The 15,967-nt window shown below is 44.9% G+C and overlaps 1 long non-coding RNA gene across 1 annotated transcript in view; it reads left to right on the plus strand.

Annotated features, from left to right (window-relative positions):
• Positions 1 to 10,394, plus strand: part of LOC142468980 (uncharacterized) — a 41,992-nt gene extending 31,598 nt beyond the window's left edge. Inside the window, exon 3 of the long non-coding RNA XR_012788927.1 lies at positions 8,956 to 10,394. This is a non-coding gene — a long non-coding RNA (uncharacterized LOC142468980). The remainder of the gene's footprint in view (positions 1 to 8,955) is intronic.
• The last annotated feature ends 5,573 nt before the right edge of the window (positions 10,395 to 15,967 follow it).

Here is a 15,967-nt window from a genome sequence, read left to right on the forward strand (position 1 = left end):
CTGTTTCTTTTCTTACTTTATTTTGGAGAAAGCAGGGAAAAAACAGTTTCTTGTGTAGAGGTGTAGGTCTAAATATCTCTGTGTGTGCTTAGTAGTAAAGGGAGGTGAAAAGATAATCCTGCAGCACCATTACAGGGGTTACAGCAAGGTACTCACTCGTCCAGTGGTGTGGTGGAAAGGAAATGGCAATGTATGCTGGGTAGTAAGATAGTCTGGGGACAAACCATCTGTGGGCAGAGCAGAGGGGGAGAAAGCAGACTAGCCCATTTGAGAGAAAATCTGGGGCTGCTATGGCAACTCACAGGAGTGTCTGGGGGAGCTACAACATGTAGCAATAATGTTGCATCTTTAATACAGCAAGCTGCTGGGAGAGGGGAAAGGGCACTGTATTATCACACAAGCACTGTGTTTGTGTACAGAGCCAAACACATACAGCTGGCACTAATAAGCTGGCAAGCAGGGCTGCGAGGAAAGGGGGGGGTGAAACAGAAGTGCGGACAGGGGTATTCCTGTTCCATGACATGGTGATTTTTTACCCATTACTTGTACCTATTTCTGTGGCATACCTCGATCATTTTGTGTATACCTTTAAGTGCCGTAAATCATCACTCACGGCCATCCGCACTTTGCGGCCGTCGCAAAGCTCACACGGGACACATGGACTAACAGCAGAACGGAGGCTGTAACCCCTCTGACTTCCGTCAGCGCCTATACTGGCAAGCAGCCGGACGGAGAGGTGATTTGGAGAGCCAGTTAACCAGCGAGGCTTTAACTTCAAAACTACAGCCCCAAGCAGAAGCTGCGTCCTGAAGTGCCGAGACGGTCCGTCCAGGAGTGGAGCAAGAACTTCTGGCAGTGAGGTGGATGTCCCTCGATCCAGTAGTTACGCTGTGATGCTTGGTAACACATGTCAATGTACATAAAATGCTGTCTATTTAATAATCTGATGTACGCAGATATATTACCTATTTAAATATATATTCATTTAATTTTACTACTTCACTATGTGCGTTTGCGCTTTTGTTTCTTTTGTTTTCCAGTAGCTATGAGTACTGTATGTGCAAGTATATAGTGTAAGTCAATGGGGGTTATTCACCTACAATAGTGCTGCTCGGGGCACTGTCACACGGAAACTCCCATTGAAGTTAATGATTAATGATGGGACTGCTGAGGCCTCTTCATCACAAAACTCGAAAGCTTATGCACAAGATAACCTTATACAATTGATATGTTGGTCTATTAAAGGGTATGACAGCCTACAAAATATCTTACTCTCTCTAGCACCAATACAGCTACTAGCACCCTTAATTGAAGTCAATGGAAAGTCGAGGCCCCTGCTCTGCACTATCACAGTTGAATAAATAACCATCAATGTCGCCCTCTTGTGGCTGAGATGCAAAATATAAGCAGCATGATTCAAACAGTAAAAGGGGGGGGGGGGGAGAGTAGAATTGAGAATGTATTTATTTCTAAAATGTTTTCCAGAAAGTAATACATTGAGAGTTACCTCTCGTTTTCAAGTATGTCCTGGGCACAGAGTTATGATGACAAATGGTTACAATACATAGTTACATAATTGAACAGAGTATACATTATATACAAGACATTGCATGCACATGTAACAGTTACAGACCAGATTAAAATGTGAGACAGCCTTAGTTTTGAAAGAACTTAAACTGGTGGTGGATGTGAGAGTCTCCGGTAGGTTGTTCCAGTTTTGGGGTGCACGGTAAGAGAAGGAGGAGCGGCCGGATACTTTGCTGAACCTTGGGACCATGAGCAGTCTTTTGGAGTCAGATCTCAGGTGATAAGTGCTGCATGTGGTAGGGGTGAGGAGCTTGTTCAGGTGGACGGGTAGTCTGCCCAGAAAGTATTTGAAGGCAAGACAGGAAAGGTGAACTTTGCGCCTAGACTCATGTGATGACCAATCTAGTTCTTTGAGCATCTCGCTGTAATGTGTGCTGTAGTTGCATTGGTTGAACAAAATGAAATAGTGAATTATAGAGGGTATCAAGTTTGGTAAAGTGGGTTTGGGGTGCCGAGCTGTATACTACAGTATGTCCCCATAGTCGATAATTGGCATTAGCATCTGCTGTGCGATACACTTTCTGACCAGCAGACTTAGGGAGGATTTGTTCCTACTGTATAAAGTACATCTAGTTTGGTATAGGTTTTGGATGTCAGGGTATCAATGTGCATCCCAAATGTTAAATGGGAGTCAAGCCATATGCCCAAGTATTTAAAACTAGTAATAGGAGTTAGGTGGTGTAACATGGCTAGTCCTGTTGCTTTTCTGCCTCTTGTCACCCAAGCCCTGATAGGTATTGCAGGCTGTGACAGGATGATCTAGGGCTATTGATCCCCCTTCTGCTATCCTCTGATTGACAGGAGAGGAGGTGACATGGTGTGTGTGTGTGTGTGTGTGTGTGTGTGTGTGTGTGTGTGTGTGTGTGTGTGTGTGTGTGTGTGTGTGTGTGTGTGTGTGTGTGTGTGTGTGTGTGTGTGTGTGTGTGTGTGTAGCCAATGATGATACATACACTATGCCCTCCGCTTCTTGATATCAGGGGGAAGTACTAAAAGTGAGTGGGGCAGACCAGTCTGGAGTTGGAAACTGGAGGAAGGGCTGTGAGTCTCTCCCATGAGGGATGAGCGTGCCCCTATGGGGCTGGAGAACACCTGCTGCCACAAAGGCTTCAAGACTGACACTTAGGCCTCAATACTACCTGTTTATGCACCATCCTGATGCCTGGAAACCTCTGATCAACATCTGCACCGCTGTAATTCTATCTATGCAGTGACTGCAGAATAAAGCCCTTGTTTTATATATTCCTGCCTGAGTCTGCAGTAATTGGGCAGGGGTATGAGTGACTGTGCTACAGTAGGACCTATCTTCAGGACTATTGGATACCCACTGAAGTTGGAACCCAGAAGATATCACAAGCCTGTCCTGATCTCCAACCCATCGCAGATCAACTCAGCTCTCCTGAGCCCTCACAGGTATGCCGTACCACAAAACACCTGTTGCTGAAGCAGTATCTCCAAGAGGGTGGGGTACATGTGCTACAGTGGTATTAGCGTTGGTTCTGATCTGGAGCTCAGTCATTGGAAGCTTTAAAAATGTAGGCTTGGTCCCAAATACCATTGTTACAGTCTTGTCAGTGTTTAAAAACAGTTTGTTTTGGGAAATCCAATTTTCAAGTCTCAAAAAGTCAGATTGAAGTATGTGTTCAAGGTTGGAGAGGCTAGGGCTGTGTGCACACAAGATTGTGTCATATGCATACATGTGTATTGAAGCTCCCTTACAAGCTGTATGAAGATCATTAATGAACACTGAGAAGAGTAGGGGCCCCAGAACAGAGTCTAGCGGGACACAACAGGTGATATCCAAGGGGTTGGAGTTAGAGACGGAGAGAGACACATGTTGGGATCTACCTGATAGGTAGGAATGAGCCCAGTTTAAAGCATGCTTCCCTATTCCAGAGCACTGGAGTTTTTTAAGCAAGATAAGATGTTGTAGCACCTTCTCCCTCCCACTCTCCCCCCAACCTATGGAAGATCTGGTATCTACAGGGTGTGCTCTGGTGCTGTTTGTCTCACCTGTAGTCCAAGAGGTCTGAGGGCTCCGCTAATGGAATATGGGAACAGCGACAGGACAGAGATTCCTTCTTATCGTGCAGCGCCTCCATCCCATGAGGGTCCTGGAAGGGGCAGGATTGTTCCCCAGAGGCACATACTCTCTCCAGCAAGACACCGAGATTCTTGATGGTACAAATGGTCTTTATTCGTCTTCCACTTTCCCTGGAGCAGACCCCAAGGGTTTGAGGCCCCAAGAGCCCCTCCTTAGCTCCCTCACACCCTGATGGGGAAAAGGGAATCACTCCCACTCCACTGAGGGGGGGAAGACACGCACACAATTTGGTGGAGTGCCAGCTTTTATACCCGGGGGAGGGGGTTGTAACCGTGCCCCATAACAGGGCAGGTCCAGGTACTGACAGGCATCACACCATCTGCATGGGACCCAATAAGTACCATTCCCAGATATGACACTCCAAACTGCCGGTAGGCCAACCCCTGGATATGACAACATTGTAGCTATCCAGGCTGCAACTGCAGGCTAGGCCCTGCGCAGGAGTTTAACCCCAACACTGCCTATTCCTTTCAGGACTTATAGTGTTGACGTCAACAGTATCAAATGCCTTTGCAAAATCTAGGAATATTGCACCAGTGAGTTGTCCCCGTTCCATTCCACACTGGATTTCATTGCAAACTTTTAGCAGGGTAGTTACCGTGGAGTGTTTGGGGTTAAGCCAGATTGGAATTGGCTAGGGAAATTTGTCTTGGTATAGTAATCGCTTAATTGGGAGTGAACATATTTTTCCATGACTTTGGGTAGTATTGGGAGAAGAGAGATTGGCCTGTAGTTTGAGACTATTTTTGTCCCCACTTTTGAAGATTGGGACAACTCTGGCAGTTTTCCAGGTTTTAGGAATATGGCAATTGGTATGGCAATGGCTGGGGAACTTAGATTGCAGTAAATCAGGTCCACATTGGCTGCTTAGTTTTAGTTTGAGGCGCGCTTGTGTAATCTCCTCTTTAGATACTGGGACAAATTGAAAATTGTGAGCAGTGTTGGGAGAGGGTGGGGCTATAGGGTACTCTGAGTGAGGTTCATGTTTGTGGTTTGGGTTACGTCTTGCTAATAAGTTAGTAGCACACCCCACAAAGTAATCATTGAATGCATTTGCAATGTCAGTGGGATTTGTCAGAGTAATTTCATCCTTAATGATATTACATGGGTGTTGATGGCTAGAAGGCTGGAATATATTGTTGATAACCTTCCAGAAATTAGCTGGGTTTGATGTATTCTGGAGGAGATTGTCAGAATAATATTGTGGTTTTGTGTGCCTTGTTTGCCTTGTGCACATATTCCACCGGCATCTGTAGTGATTGAGATCCTTGGTAGTGCCAGATACTTTGTAGCTTTTCCACAAGACATCCCTGAAATGGTAGAGCACTATAAGGTCGTTTGTAACCCACATAAGGTGGTCCCCCCCTCCCCCCCCCGTACTCATATTCTGCGTAGAATAGCAGATTGAGATGGAGCTTTCAGGGATATTGATTGCTACTGAAAAATCTAATCATTATACTCACGGCCAAATGCTGGACATTGAAATACATTGCAAGTCCCTCATAGCCTTACTCAAAAAACCTGAATGACTGTACCTTAAAGCTGCAGACGCAGCAATATCCTCCATGTTTTTATTTAAAAAATATATATCAGTTCTGTCCTATGAGATAGTTGTATAATTTTTTTAAAACACTCTGAAATAAATTTTTACTGTATTATAATGTACTGTAACAAGCATTTTTTTTGTTTCTATAGCAACCATTTACAAAGTCACATCCCTTCCTCTTCTGAAACAGGCTCTGGCACACCCCTTTTGAGCCATTCCCTCTCTCTAGCAGTGCACAAATTGTATCTAGTGACTGACTGGTCACATGATCTTCCCCCAGAGAACTTTGCATCCTTTGTCCTCTTCTGTTACACATGACAAGCCATTGGGGCTTATTCTGTAAACTCCGATAGCGCTGAACCGTGCGATCTGCTTTCAAAATAAGACCCATTTAGTGAACCCCCGAGCCGAATCTTCATCGATCGATCACAGGAGAATGGATCAATCAACAACTTAGCTAATTACTTATCATTGTGTGGATTGGATTGGTTCTTTATGTGTCTGTTCTAATACACTTTTCTGGATATTTACCTGTGAGTGCTGCCTCTTTATTTGCTGTTCTGCTGAATGGTAAAAGTATACTCTACATTTTTTATGGGACTAGCACTTTGCCTTACGGATTTTTTTACTTGGAGTGCTTGCTTTATATATATATATATATATATGTGTGTGTGTGTGTCAGTTGTGGGGTATTAGATAATACTTACTGCAGTTTCTTTTCACCCTTTGTCATAATTTGTAATGCTTTAGGCTTCCTTGGGTTGCTATAGCAACTATTTAGGAAGAAACACTGGTGTTTTTGTTTGCCTTCCTCTGGATCTATAAACTGTAAAAACAGATGTAGCCGAGCCCTTACCTCCGATGTGGGTGCAGGGAAGGGGGAGGCTAAGGCTGCTCTGCCGGGGCTGCGGGCGGGGTAGGCACTGCAGGGAGCACCAGGTAGAGCCTGCAGGTGGCCGACCGAGTCGCAGAACTCCGCGGCGCACCCGACAGTGGGGGCCACCATTTCGTTTTGCCTGCGCTTGCAAGAGGAGAAGCGTGTGCATGCGCAGCACGGGCACGAGCGGCGGCCATTACACAGGAGACCTAGGGACTACAAATCCCAGCAGCCTCAGGAGCTGCATCATCACATGGGCAGGTTTAACCAATAGGGATCCCTTATCCATGGGAAGGGAGAAGTAAGGTTTGGCACGAATCTGGGACCACGCCAGTCGGGAGCAGGATGCAGAGGAGAGAGGTAGAGTCCCAGCTGTCAGTAGCCCTGGGACTAGGCCAGCTTTCCCCTGTAGGCCCCAGCTAGTCCCCGCGCATGTATGGGGAAAGCCCTTTCAGCTAAGGACACCCCCTTTAGTGTGCTGTTAGTGCTGCTACATCAGTGACGGAGCCATGCAGCAATCTGCGGCCTGTGGTCTGGGACCAGGCCACGACCACTATAGACACTCATAGGGACACACTCCAGTTGGAGCTCCCTCAGAGGCGGACACCTTCGTGGAAGGAGTGGATAAATCGCAGTGTGGGCTCACTCTGTGGTATGACAGATCCACGCTATAGTTTGGCCTGGTCTGGCCTAAGACCAGGAAGGTACTCCATGTGCACCACTGGCCATACACAGGGGTAGCGCTACTCCTCACACACTTTGGGGTAGGCCTGTTTTGTGGACACCGGGTGGGTAGGGCACCCTCATAACTTTGGGGGAACCTCACTGGGGTGTGGGCAAGGTGGTGGTCAGACAGTGGGGGTACTGTGTGGGTACGGCCTTATGGGGGCCTGTATATTATTGCGTTATCAGTTATATGCCAGTTATATGCCAGTAAATATCAGTTAGCCATACTATGTGTGTGTATCCTTATTTCTTTACTGGTGGGTTCCTGTGAGGGGTTATCGTACTGCAATAGGATCTCTCTCAGGTGGAGGCACTGTATACCAATGAGGTGACCACCCCAGGTTTCCAGCGGCGGAGGAACAGGATTCTTATAAGCCATGCAGGTAACAGCAGCACAGGTAGTTTCCCTCCGACATGGGGAAAGGGGGCTAAACAAATATAGGAGAAGTATATGTTGTCTAAATCTAGCATAGGTTGAACTCGATGGACATATATCTTTTTTCAACCTCACCTACTATGTAATTATGTAACAGCACGTCCTCTTTAGAAACAGGCAGCCATATTGCGTGCCCTGGGATGCAGGATCTTTTCTGATCGATCACGGGAGATCGGACTGACCAGCAGCTTTGATAAGTACATTGCCGTAAAGACAAGGAATTGTGGCATTTATTCAAACAAGACCAAAAACTAAAAAACAATTAGACTGTAAGCTCCTCGGAGCAGGGACTCCTCTTCCTTAATGTCTAAAGCACTTATTCCCATGATCTGTTATTTATATTATCTGTTATTTATTGGATTACCACGTGTATTACTGCTGTGAAGCGCTATGTACATTAATGGCGCTATATAAATAAAGACATACAATACAATACAATACAAATAGGGCAAAAGGAAATGCCCCGGATGCATTGCGTTGCTGGTTCCTTTGACAGGGAAGTGGTTAGAATATACGTATATACTGTATCAGCCATTCTGCAAGCTCAACGAGGGGCACTGTGAATAGTCTCTCAATATATACATCTTTTAGCAGGGTACTTCATAACTGGGATAAGGTTAAATGGCAGATTCATTGATGATTTGAGAGAATCATAGAGAGTCCTGTGGTTCCTGCACCTACCCGGCAAACTTGAAAAAGGCAGGGGCTTTCCCGTAGAAGCCGGGATCATAGCTCTAGTCATCGACTCTCTGACCGGTGTGGAGCTGTACCTGCTCCTGCTGTTCACCGCATCTCCGTCTGGTATCAGTGGAGTTGCTCAGCTTTTTAAATGCCTGGATAGCCCGTCAATCAAACAGAAGGATTTGAAAAGGATCAGTGTTAAATCGCTGACCCCCAAGTGGAAGTGGAATGCACCAGATGATTGCAAAAATAGAAGTACTTTATTGGATCATGGTTAAAAACAAGTGACAACAAAACAGACAAAAAAGACTGCCACGCGTTTCGCACCGATTGCTGTTTTCTCAAGCAGTCCGTGATTTACTATTGATCCTTTTCAAACCTTTCTGGTTAAACTATGCACCTAAAGCAGGTGCATTATTCCTTTCTCTTTGTGTCAGCTAAATCAAACAGGTTCAGGTGTCTTTACCCTCTGCACCTATGAGATCTCCTTCAGAGGCAATATAGGAGACTACTGGCACAAATGTACATAAATGAAAAAATATCGTAGCACATTGTTAGGCAAATGACACCTTCTTGATGGATATTACCCTCAGGGGCTTTTTATATACCTGCCAAAGCATCTGATTGGGCCCTTTTGGACAAAAATCCACACAGACATTAATGGGGATTTGTGTCCGAAAATTGCTACAATGGTTGATTTGGCGTGTATAGAATGTACCCCTCAGTTCCCCATTAAAATCTGCATGTACTGCTACCTACCAATGGTTAGTCCCTGTAATCTCTCCTATACAAGTGTCGCCTTCTTCTCAGATGAGCCAGAGGTCTCAGCATGGGTCCGTCTGCTCCATAAGGGCTGAGATGGCCGGACCATGCTGGTTTGATGGCAGCCCACCCTCTCCCCCGTGGCCTTGGGGCAAGAGGGAGGGATCGTAGAGGGTTTTAAAGAGAGCACGCATGGCTAGGGGGCCAGAAAGTTTTTCACTTTTACCTTTCTCTTCCAGATCCTCAAGTTGTCATGCAGTCAACTGTGGAGACTTGCGACAAGGCCCACCTCACCGTGGAACTTCCGCCCCTGCAGCTGCTGCAGAGGTACCTCGGGTCAGCTCGGCATCTGCGCGGTATACCGCCTAGCTCATGGCCCTCCGGATCACTGACAAGCTTACAGCAATTAGCCGATCTAATAAAGCCAGGCAAGGCTGGGGCATGCAGGAAGCAGCAGCAATAAGCAAGGCCACCAAAGAAAGCGAAGTTAGTGAGGAAAATCGTAGGGAGCGGCACCTATGCCTGCGCCTCAAACTCACTGTGCAGCCATGTACCGTCCAAAGTTAAGAAAGCGCCCTTACAGCGGAAGTTCATAGACCTTTGCAAATTGTCTAGAGACGGGATGCTAGATAAAAAGAAAACACAAGTGGTAGGTGATAGAGCCAGTAACAAGCATAAGACCATGGATAACTGGTTGAGAGGTTTTGTTGTATTTGCTATCTAGATTTTAGAGAAACAAGATCAAGGGTTAAACATGTTAAATTACATTGAGCTAATACATGACACTTACAAAACATACGGGGGATCAGCATGGAATGTAGTTCAAGCGCAGGTTGCATGGGAAACTTTGGGACAAAAGACATTGACCTGTGGCTGTGCATGGTCGCGCCACAGAAATTGGCCCCCTTTGCTAAAAGGGCCGGGTGGGTGGCCTTCCAGTCAACCACCGGGAAACGTCAGAAAAGGGGAATGCTGGGATTTTAACCAGAAATTATGGTTGAGGGGAATGTACGTTTTGTTGTACAAATTGTGGAGGAACCACGCAGTGACTAAATGTTTGGGGTTTTTTTAAAACAGGGGTCCCCAACCAGCACGCTCACGGCAGTCCTAAAAAGGGCAGCAACACCAATTAACATACAAAACACGGTGCCAGTCGTCATTTAAATTCAGCCCTTACTTAAAAATTGACAAAGAAGTTAAGTTAGGATTCATGGTTGGCCTCTTTGAGAACCCAGCACTACTTAACCTCGTCATCTCACCACTAGCGGTGGTCTCCAAAAAGGCACAAGGAAAATTAAGGCTAATGTTAGGGACAATGAGAGAAGGCCAGAAGCGTATGCCTTCCATTTTGTCTGGTTATGATAGCTGGAATATATTTCTTCATGTAGTCAGTTTTTGCTAACATATATTCACTCATGGAGCTAGTTTTTACTGTCTTATCTGTAATAGGAGGTTAGCCCCCTGGGAAGCTAAAATCATCCCACATAAGTTCCATGAGAACCAAGGTTGTAAATGACGGAGGTGAGCATGTTATGTATTCCAGATAGTGTCTGTCCTGGGAGAATTACGCCCATTTGATCACCCCACAAACAAGTCTTGCCCCAAAATCACGCCTTTAACATAAGTTACGCCTCTAACCAAATGTTTTCTTATTTCTGTATAAATCCTTTTACCCTATGCTTAATAAACTAAGACAAAGGTTTTGAAACGCTGCCTGCATGTCGTTTCATTTCGTTCGTCTTCCGAGCTCGTACGTTTGATCAGATTGGAGCTAGCGGTGCCAGGACGTGAATCCAAAGCTTCCCGGGAAGTCAGCGAAGTGGTGCTGCATGTGTGTGTGTGGACCAAGTCACAAAAAGGCCTCCAGCCCTATTTCCAATTGGCAGGGCTACCCCAACAGCTAATGCAGCACCTAGCATATCCCAGGTGCAAGTTTGTTAATGACACGATTGACCAGGAACATGTCATGTACAATACCAATCATTCCATAGGACTATTGACATAATCAGGACACAGGGCAGAGGGGCACTGATGGGAAACATAGCCATAAAGTCAGCTGTCCGGCTGTTGCCGCTGTACCTAGCAACTTTAGGCTCATGGGGTGCAAATTAGAAGGCCCATACTACGTAGATATGCGTCTTCCCATGGGCTGCACCATTTCAGGCGCCTATTTTTAGATCTTTAGCACATTTATACTCTGGTGCATGGAGCAGCATTTGTTTCCATTTTTTTCATATTACCATGTACAGTAATTTGCCCATTATGTGGCATGCATTTCTGAGTGTGACCACTGGAGGTCGCTGTTGACTTATCCTAGAACATAAGAAAGTTGCCTTCATCTGTTATGAAAGTAACTTTCATTTTCTGTCATCAACTCCTTTTCCAAGAAGTTGGTAATTAATTATTCTGTATAAAGAATACTTTACATTTCAATAGTAGACAGTAGTACATTTTGTCCCTCTCAGAGAAGCCTGCAATGCATTGCAAAGAAGGAAATGTTTTAATCACATATATTATTTTGTGTAGGATGTATGTCCAGTATGTATTGTATTGTATTGTATGTCTTTATTTATATAGCGCCATTAATGTACATAGCGCTTCACAGTAGTAATACATGTGGTAATCGAATAAATAACAGATAATATAAATAACAGATCATGGGAATAAGTGCTTTAGACAAACATAACATTAAGGAAGAGGAGTCCCTGCCCCGAGGAGCTTACAATCTAATTATCTTTATTTTATAGCGCCATTAATGTACATAGTGCTTTACAGCAGTAATACACGTCACAATCATATAAATAACAAATAATACAAATAACACATTGCTTCAAGAAGAATTGCTTCAGACATAAAACTAACATTTAGGAAAAGGAGCCCCTGCTCCGAAGAGCTTACAATCTAATTGGTAGGTAGGAAGAATGTACAGAAACAGTAGAAGGATGTTCTAGTAAGTGCGTTTGCAAGGGGCCAAGGTTTACGTATGAGGTGTAAAGTATTAGTGGAGCTACTCATGTGCTTCCTTTAGCAGGTGTGTTTAAGGTAGGTCTTAAAGGTGGATATAGAGGGTGCTAGTCGGATATTGAGGTGAAGGGCATTCCAGAGGTGTGGGGCAGTCAGTGAGAAGGGTTTAAGGCAGGAGAGGGCTTTAGATACAAAAGGAGTAGAGAAAAAGACATCCTTGAGCAGAACACAAGAGTCAGGATGGTGCATAGCGAGAAATTAGGGCTGAGATGTAAGAAGGAGCAGAAGAGTGTGAGATGCGGGATTTGATAAGGAAGCCTGGAGAGTGATTTGAGCAGGGGAGACGCTGAGACAGATTTAGGAAACAGTAGCAGCAGCGTTTAGGATAGATTGTAGGGGTGGTGAGTGGCAGGAAGGCCGGACAGCAGGAGGTTACAGTAATAGAGATGGGAGAGAATGAGGGCCTGTGTCAGAGTTTTAGCAGTCAAGCAACAGAAGAAAGGACGTATCTTTGTAATAAACGTCAGGTTTTAGCTACCTTTTGAACGTGAGAGAGGAGTCGTGTGACCCCTAGGCAGCATTCTTGTGCTACTGGTTGTATGATAGTACTTCCAACAGTAATGTGGGAGGAGGTAGTAGAGACAGGTTTGGGAGGAAGTATGAGGAGCTCTGTTTTTGCCATGTTGAGTTTAAGGCGACGGAGGGCTATCGAGGATGATATAGCAGAGAGACATTCAGAAACTTTGGTCTGTACAGCAGGTGTAAGGTATGGGGTTGAAAAGTAAATGTTTGTGTCATCAGCAGAGATGTGATATTTTAACCCAAGAGTTGTGATTAGGTCACCTAGAGCATGGGGTGCACAAACTGATGAGCTTTTTTGGGGTGTCACGGGCGGTTGCAGAGGTCCCGCCCTCTTCCCCAAGGCATTTAAATTAAATGCGTTTTCTTCCAGGTGGGAGGAGCGCTCAATTCTTGGGATATGGAAAATGGAAGAGATAATAGTGCAGACCAGATACAATAGGTGCAAACAATATCTCTCAAAAGATCACACTCACAATATATAGGTGAATGACAGACGTGTCAGAGACCCTTCTCTCTCTGACTGGAGCCCTGGTATAAAGGATGCCTTCTGATGTTACAAAAGTCAGATCAGTACATCTGATGGGCTAAGGACGTCCGTGCATTGGAGTGTACCTCCCGAGGATGTAAAAAAGAGAGAGAGCACACAATAGTGTAGTGCATAAGGGTATATTATGGCATAAATACACACAGGTAATACACTCACATTTGTACAGTAGTTACAATCGTTGGAGAGAGCCGTAGGTGACTCGTGGGGGGATGCCGCTCATACAGGCCCTTGGTGATCCTTCCGCATATGTCACGTCCGGTGACGTCACTTCCTGTGACGTAGCGGTCAGGACGGAAGATTCTGTCTCCCGCTGTAGTCTCTCTGGTCCGTTTGCCAGCACCTCCTTACGTCAGCTCATCAATCGGCCCCAAGACAGTGTCCTCCACAATTGTTTAGGATAGATTCTACGCGTTTCGTAGCTGCTTGCCACTTCGTCAGGAATCATGGATGTTAACCCCAGTGGTCTCTCATATATATAGTGTAGACAATTGAACTATTGGCTACTCTAATGAGCACAATATTGCTTACATAATACAGATGGATGTGATATACATAATATAATCAAAATAAGTGTATAAATATATAACATATAAAGATAGACAGTCTTAAAAACAAACAAATATTACTAAAAACCCTAATATACATATGAAATTTATTAAATATATGATATATTATTAAAAAACGACGCAAAGATGCAAACGTTTCAAGGATATCTAAGAGGAGGATAATAAAAAGAACAATCATTAATGAAATATTAAATATACATAAAAAATATATAAATATATAATGTAAAAATGTAAAAAAAAATTGTAAAAAATGTTTTCCATATAGATAAAAACAGAAGGTAAGAACAACAGATAAAAACAGAACATCTTCATATTAAAAATGCACCAATGTCTATGTCCACATTTAGACCTTTTGGATGGAGGGTTTGCATCTTATGGATCCAAAAGGTCTCTCTTTTTGCTCAATTATTCAGTCTGTTCCTACCTCTCCAATGTACAGGAACATGTTCTATACCTTTAAAAATTAGAGTTTTAGGATCCGAATTATGGTACATACTAAAATGTTTAGAGACATTGTGCGTTAAAACATTTTTTTTAATATTTAGCAGATGTTCTAAAATCCGTACTTTCACAGCTCTTGAGGTCCGTCCTATGTATTGGAGGCCACAAGGGCACTCCAAAACATAGATCACGTATTCCGTTTTGCAATTGATATAATTTTCTATTTTAAATACTTCTCCGGTGACATTTGATTTAAAACTGATTTTATCTTTATCTTTATGGGTACATGCCTTGCATGTATAGCAACCATTAGTCACTATTAGTAGCGCCCGGTACCATTGTTTTTGCTATTTAAATTAAATGCTGGGGTACCGTGTGAGGCTTCTGCAACCTCTACTTACCGAGATTCAGCCGTCTCAGGACGAGTCCCCATGGCAACGCGACATCAAATGACGCAGCGGGTCATGTGACGTCACTCCACATGACCCGGCGGCGTCAAATGACGTCGAGTTGCCATGGGAACGGTACGTCAAAGTGAGAAATGGAGAAATCAGAGAGGGAATTTTTTTTGTGTGAAAACCAGGTCTAGGTAGTGCCATTCTTGTGGGTGCTGGCTGCAGTCCACTGTTGAAGGCCAAATGAAGAGTTAGAGAGAGAAAGCGGGAAGCCCAGGGGAGAGAGGGGTCATCAATATGGCAATTGAAGTCCCCAAGGAGAAGAACACGGGAGTCTGAGGAGAAAAAGAAAGAGAGCCAGGATTAAAAGTGAGAAAGGCAGAAGGGGGATGAGTAGAGGTAGGTGGGCGATAGATGACCGCCACATGGACAGGAAGAGGGGAGAAGATCTGGACAGTGTGAGCCTCGAAGGAGGGAAAAGAAAGAGAGGGAGGAATAGGAAGGGTTCGGTAACAGAAGAGAGAGAAGAGGAGGAGGCCCACGCCTCCACCCCTGCCATCAGTGCGCGGAGTGTGGGAGAAGGAAAGGCCACCATAAGAGAGGGCAGCTTCCAGTGCAGAGTCAAACTGAGTGAGCCAAGTCTCAGTTATAGCAAAGAGGAGCAGAGAGTGAGAGAAAAGGAAGTCATGCAAAGAGAGGACCTTGTTAGAAAGGGAGTGTGCATTCTGAGAACATGTAGAAATAAAGCAGGGACCAGGATTGGGAGAGATATCCCAGAAGCAAGGAGGAAAAGCATGGTGTCACGGGAGACCAGGACTTTTAACACTTTTATACCGGGATAATTCACTAGGCAAAACACAGTAGTGGAATAAAATGAGGTTTATGCGGGTTAACACGCGAACACACAGTGAAATACAAAGATACAGGTAAAATACACACTTACTTTGGGTCTGGGGTGAAATCTAGGCTGAAATAGGTGCAGGGCGCCTGCTTCGGAAGGCTTACCCTGACCGGGAAATCCTCCCGGCTCTCCTAGTCCTCTTTTCGGCTAAAAATCTTAGCCGCGACCGCTACGTTCTAAATCAAGAACTTTGAATTCGCATCTGACTTAGCCTCATCTAGGCAGACTTTCTTAGCTCCAAAAATGAAGCTGGTTGCTCTGTTATTCACAACAGAGCATCTTTGAAAAGCCCACCTTTTAATCACCAGCCCAAGACACGAGATTGTCTCGTTCTCCTTACATACCTGCCACTGTTCTATGTTCATCATGAAACTAGGAGGAGCGAATAATCAGAGCGTGGGAATTCCTCCCCATCAACCAATAGGAATAGGAACTTGTCCTTTGGCTGACATCAGAGGAGAGGTCGTACCAAGCCGGTTCGGGATGCCCTGTGGGCGGGACATACAAATTGACCAATGAAAAACGCACCGACATTCTGCCGGCTCCACTGAGTCTGGCAGACCAGAGGGTCCTCCCTGCAGGGGGCTCTGTTCTCCAGACTCAGTACTCCGCCCTGCCTTGGCCACTTAGCACCCCGACACCTCTCAACATCCCCTCTCCTCTTTGAACCACGATGTCTATTCAGACATTTATAGTAAAAGCACAAAACCTTTGTAAAACATATTTTAATACATGTTATAACTTGGGGAGACCCATTTGTATGTGGGACATATGACAGGGCTATCTGGGCTCGAAAACCAGGACTCTGGGGGACACTGGGCAGCCCCGGTGTAATTCCACCCGTGTACTGGCAAA

This window comes from Ascaphus truei, chromosome 1, assembly GCF_040206685.1.
Source record: "Ascaphus truei isolate aAscTru1 chromosome 1, aAscTru1.hap1, whole genome shotgun sequence".
Lineage (NCBI taxonomy): Eukaryota > Metazoa > Chordata > Amphibia > Anura > Ascaphidae > Ascaphus > Ascaphus truei.